The sequence below is a fragment of the Neopelma chrysocephalum genome, unplaced genomic scaffold (assembly GCF_003984885.1).
Source record: "Neopelma chrysocephalum unplaced genomic scaffold, ASM398488v2 Primary Assembly neopelma1_24, whole genome shotgun sequence".
Classification (NCBI taxonomy): Eukaryota; Metazoa; Chordata; class Aves; order Passeriformes; family Pipridae; genus Neopelma; species Neopelma chrysocephalum.
Genome location: NW_020897693.1, coordinates 2,715,810 through 2,721,321, shown reverse-complemented (window position 1 = coordinate 2,721,321; position 5,512 = coordinate 2,715,810). Strand labels below are relative to the sequence as shown.

General features: G+C 42.0%; 1 long non-coding RNA gene across 1 annotated transcript; it reads right to left on the bottom strand.

The window, feature by feature from the left end:
• Positions 1-786: 786 nt before the first annotated feature.
• On the bottom strand, positions 787-3,987 carry LOC113975666. The gene is made up of 3 exons (XR_003536878.1): positions 3,793-3,987; positions 1,502-1,522; positions 787-877 (listed from the first exon to the last, which is right to left on the bottom strand). It is a non-coding gene; the product is annotated as an uncharacterized LOC113975666 (long non-coding RNA).
• Positions 3,988-5,512: the final 1,525 nt, after the last annotated feature.

Genomic DNA, 5,512 nt, shown 5'->3' with positions numbered 1-5,512 from the left:
TCATACTGGACATGTTCATGGGAGAGCACATCACTCTCACCCCTGTCAGACTTCAACAGAGATGGAACATAGTCATGAAGCTGTAAGAGGGAAGTGCACAGAGATACAAGAGTCTGCATGCAGGTACAGCGTGAACAGATGAAGGTGTGGTAGAATTAGTAAAGTTTCACATTTGCTGTAACTAAGTATATCTACTCTGCAAAGGTCATAGTTTGTGTTTCTTAAGTGCCTGAGTTGTGGCATTCACAGGAGATAAAACCTTTTGGGCAGGTCATTCAGTCGAATGGATCTTGGCATTCTCTGATATTAGCTCTTTTCTTGTTTGGGGGTTGCTTCTAGAAGTGAATCTGTGCTTAGTTGGTTGTTGCTTGAGTCAGGATGTGTGTCCAAGATTTGCTGCTCCTTTGGCTCTCTGCAAGATACTGCAGTTTAATTCAATGAACACTGAGTTAGGCCCATTTAGCGTCTGAGACAAAAATGTAAGTACAGGTAATGCTGACTCATTCCTTTGACCTGCTGGAACAACTCTCACTGCCTTGAAACTAGCTCTTACTGCTAGATCTGTCTCTGTTTCTGTCGCTGCAAACATGAATGATACCTGTCTTGTAAAGCATTCCGAGATCTACTGTTGTGTTATTGTTTTTTATTATTATCTCTGAATTGTCCCCAGTACATTTTCATTAAGTCTTCCACAGAGTTTGGTCCCCACAGAGTGCCAGTGGGAATGTTCTGGAGGATCTTCCTTCTGTTCACACAGTCCTGACATCAGACAGTTCAACACTCTTGGTGCAATCAAATATCCATTGCCTTTCCTCAGGAATGGGCTGAGGGATCTTGGATCAGAAATGGACAAAGGTATTGTTGATGCATTCAGTTGCTGTTACAGAACAGTAAGTTCACTGAATTATTATCTGTGTTGTATTCAAATAGCAATGATTAAAGTCTTACACTTGGCTGAAACATCAAATCTGACATAGGTTAGTTTTAAAAGTTTCTGTTGCAAAAATCCACAAATGTTCATTTGTTTACCTGTTCCAGATAATAGGAAGCTTTCATTATTCTAGGCTGGGAATAAAACAATAGATCTTCAAATATAGTTACTGAATGTGTTTTTAATTTGTACTATTTAGGCTCAGGTTATCCTCCAAAAAGGGTTTAAGCTGAATTAACCTTCTCTAACAACAGTAATTCAAGCAATTTGAATAATTACATAGATAATTTTCCCTATCATCTACTACAAGATGAAAAGGTTCACCCCTCTATGTATGATTTCTGTATCAGCCATCTGATACAGAAATGAGCCTCTCTGAGTCACACAGTATCAATCTGAGATTGCTGCCCTTGAAGGAAATGGGAGGTTTTCAATCAGAGCAGACATCTCCACAAAATTGAGAAAAAAACCACAAACTCTGTGTGTGTTGAAACTGCTGGGTAGAAAAGGTGAGTGTTCAGTGGTAGGTACTGCAGAGGCAATGTTCGTGTCTTCGTTGCTGCTACTGACCTCTTGTATGGGACCTTCTCCCTGTAAGTGGATTACATCGTTTAGCCAGTTTGAAAATCTGAATGGCAGCCTTTGAACCTCAATTCTGTCTCTGTTTAGATGCTCCTGCCAGGCAGAACAGCAGAAATCTATGTTTGTTCTTACTTCCCTTTCTAATTTTTTCTCCTAAAATGCCTTTTGTATGGTGTGAATTAGGACATTACAGGCTATCCTGCAAACTGTAATGTGCAGAGAGAATAGAAGTTACTAATTTCAAAGTAAAATCCTTTCTCTCTTGCTTTTAAAAAAGCCAGCATAGGGGAAAGAAGTAGATTTCATGGCTGACTGTAATGGATTCAAATTATGATGAGTATTGAATGAGCTGCCAAACTCTGTACATCCCTGAAGATTTGTCTTTGGTAGCCAGTTGGCTGGCAAACTAACTCTGTTATGTTATTATCCTGAAAGGTATATGACTTGTTGCTTCACTAACCTATGATATTGTAAAAGGTTCAGGGATATCATTGGAATAGGCTTGAATGCTCTATTTAAATGCATATAAAATGTACATGGATTTGATTTTGAATTCAAATCCATAGTTTCTGACTAACCTGTTTGTAAAGGGTTGGTCGCAGAGAATTTTGAGTAAAATGAAGCTGTAGACTTGTCTTGCATTTGCTCTGAAGATCTTCTCTTTTATTTTTGCCTCCTTGCATTGGCAGTGTTTTTGTGTTCTATTTGGATGCTTGCAGAGGCAGCACAGCCCTTTCTGTATTTTGTTTTGCAAGCTGTTCTTACTGAAGACTTCTTTTTTTCATTTTCTAAATCATCTGAGTCATTAGGCTTATCTTTTTGTGTCAATGGATGTGCACAGTGATGATGAGGCGGAGTAATCCAGCACTTGTACTTGACATTTGTCATGTCAGGCACTTCTCAGCATTTCGCATGTGAATACAATGAGATTTTGCAAAAGCAGCCTGCATTTGCCTAAGTTTGTACTCTTTTAAACCAATTAAACTTAAAATTCTCCCCACACTATATAGGCCTCTGTATTGTATATATTTCTTCATAAATTTTTTATATTTTAAAATTATGCCTTAAGAAACTTAGCATGGTTTTGTATATGAAAGAGTATACCTGTGAAAAATTATGAAAGAATAAAATATATCTCTTTGCCATACTCTCTATTTTTTTTTTTTGTTAAATGGTAAGCTATTTTTAAAAGAAAACCCTATTTCCTGAATATTTTTGGGTTTCTTTTTGCCATGCTTATCCCACAGAAATCTCATGCTGTGAAAGATACCCTTTAATTATCTTGCTGTGTGGAAGTTTCTTCTTGGAAATGGTTGGTGCAATATATGGTAATATTTAATTTCTTGTGATCTGAGTTGAGATCTTGACTTGGGTAAAAACTAATGGGAAGTTTGTAGAGAAAGGAGAACCATCTCTTTGAAGAGGCTACTAAAGAGATAATAGATAGGTGATAATTTAGCAAAATAGGTGTATTCACTTTTTCTGATTGAAGTAAGCAGAGACTCGCTCACAGCTGCTTTTCCACTTTTCTATTTGTTTATTTACCATGAATTCAAACTTTACTTCTACAGCAAACCATATTTGCCAGCAAGGAAACATAGTGATGTTGTCCAAGGTTTACAGGTTGTTCATGGGTTACACGGCTACATTTGCCACCTGTGAAAGACTTCCTGTAAGAAAAAGGCAACTGCTATGTTCCCTCTCTCAGATTATTCCACCTGTAAAGGAGGATAACAACACACCATTTGTTGATGTGGCAAACTTTGAATAAAAAGGGAAAGTCATTTACAGTAAATTTCTACACTTTTTTCCTAAGGCAGATCTTCCACCACTTGGAAGAAGATATGATAGAATGGTGGATGCATCTATTTAAACAGCAATCTGTGTCCAGAGAGAAGAACTCTACCTGTGAGTTACTAAAACAACTAAAGAGAAAAAGGACACAGTGTGCTTGAAGTTAACTGACTCAGAATCAGAATGTTCTCTGTAAAAACTGGGATTTTAACAAACCAAACCAAATCTTTTTCTATCTCTATCTCTATCACTTTTTTCCCTACTGGTAAATTTGAATACTACATTTTGTAAAAATAGTCTGAAATGTTTCATTTCAAATCCACTAAATAACAGATGAAACAGAATTTCCATGTTGGTGAATTTCCCTGTTAGGCTTATTATCAATCAGGAAATGGCCAGATTCTCAGAACTTCTACTTATGAAGAATTGTTATGTAAGAATTAAGCTAAGACCAAATCAGAATCGAGAAGAGACAAGCAATTGACTGAAACACTCGAGACAATTCATGAAGTGGAGAACATTCTCAGGAACCTGATGTCTCAGCATCATCCCTAAGTCAAAAATGAGCGCCGGAATCTGGGGTTTCCTAGGATTCTGCAACTCTAGGATTCCATGGCCATAGGACTCGAGGATTCCATGGCTTTATGACCCTAGGACTCGAGGACTTTCTCCAAGGCAATGAGAGGAGGTTGGTGTTCGAGGGAGCTGCCGCAGTACAGGTGCATCCACCTGTACTGAGAGGCACCTGCTGGGAAGTGACCTTCCACCATCCCCTCAGGTTCAACCAAGGTCTCTCCAACATCTGTCTGCATGGAGTAGAGGGAGAGTTTGACTTAAACTCTCTCTTTTGAGATTGAAAATATATTGGAATAAGCCAGTGTGTAAGGGCCGTAACAGCAGTTCCCGCACAGCACTTGGCAGCTCCTTTCCTGTGAGCAGAAGGCCTGAGCCACCCTGAGGCCAGGCAGTGCAGGTCCTGAGGGCCAACACACAAACCCTTGCATCCAAGAGTGCAGATCCAGCCCTTTGGGCTTTGGGATGTCTTGCTCCTGTGCTGGGCACCCTGTGCTGCTGCTGCTGCTGCTGGTAGTGTGGTTGCACTGGCTGAGCAGAGGCAGCAGCAGCCCTGCAGGCTGTGAGGCACTGGGAGGTCAGGGCAGAGCCCACTGGCCCAGTTTGGGCTTACAGTTGAGGACGGAAATGGAGAAGGGAAACTGCGCACATGGTCTGGTCAGAGCAGGTCCAAGGGAAGGAGGGAGGGCTGACGCACCCCCTGGCCAATGTGGCCAAGGGAAGGGCTTCAGGAGAGCCAGGAGGCCTTGATGGAACCTTGAGGACCTTGATGTAACCCTTCAAGGACCCAGCTGCCAGGCTGGGCTCAGCCCACGCCAAGCAGGATTTCATCAGGCTTTGGCTCAAGACTGTTGGAAGTTTTGAAGTGGTGAGAGTGGCTGGAAACCAGGGCGGTGCTTTCTTGCTCCCCAGCCTGTTTGTGCTCAGCTGGACAACATCTCCCTTGTTTGCCTGCAACCAGCTAGTCAGGCCCCTCCTCTCCTCCTCCTGGTTGGGGGACTTTGCTTTGTTTCCTCTGTCATCTAACAAGCTGAGCTTCTCCTCAGACAGGCTTGTTCATCTTTTGCCGCTCTCTGTTTCACATCTTCCTCACCTGCATCCTCACCATCTGCTGATCGAGTCTCTTTGGGCAGCTGGGTTTTGAACTTGCAGCAACAGGGGTGCACTTAGGAGCACTTATGGACTCCAGCATTTTTGTCAGGGCTAGAAGGAATGCCAAAGCTTTTCTTGCACTGTGGAGCTTCTTTCCTTTCCCTTCCTGAGGGAATCTAATCTGCGTCTTGGGTCATTGCACCTTTCTTTGTCTTTCAAGGAAGGATCTACCATGGCTGCGGGAATCTTCCGAATGTACCTCATGTTAATGGCAGTTGTCGGCGTCAATGAGCCTTTTCTCTCTGGTGAGAATGGAGTTGTTGCCAAGAACGGGGAAGAAATCCTCCAGAGAATGAAGGAACGGGAGGTGAGCCTTCAGCTGCACCAGTTGCGCTTAGAGCAGGAAATTGCAGACCTGGAAGCCGAACAGAAGGCTCTGGAAATGCGTAACTTGGAACTGGAGAGAAAGATCCAGCAGCATATGTTCAACGTCCTTTCCTTGGTCATCTTGACACTGATAAGCCTCTGGAGGCAGAATTA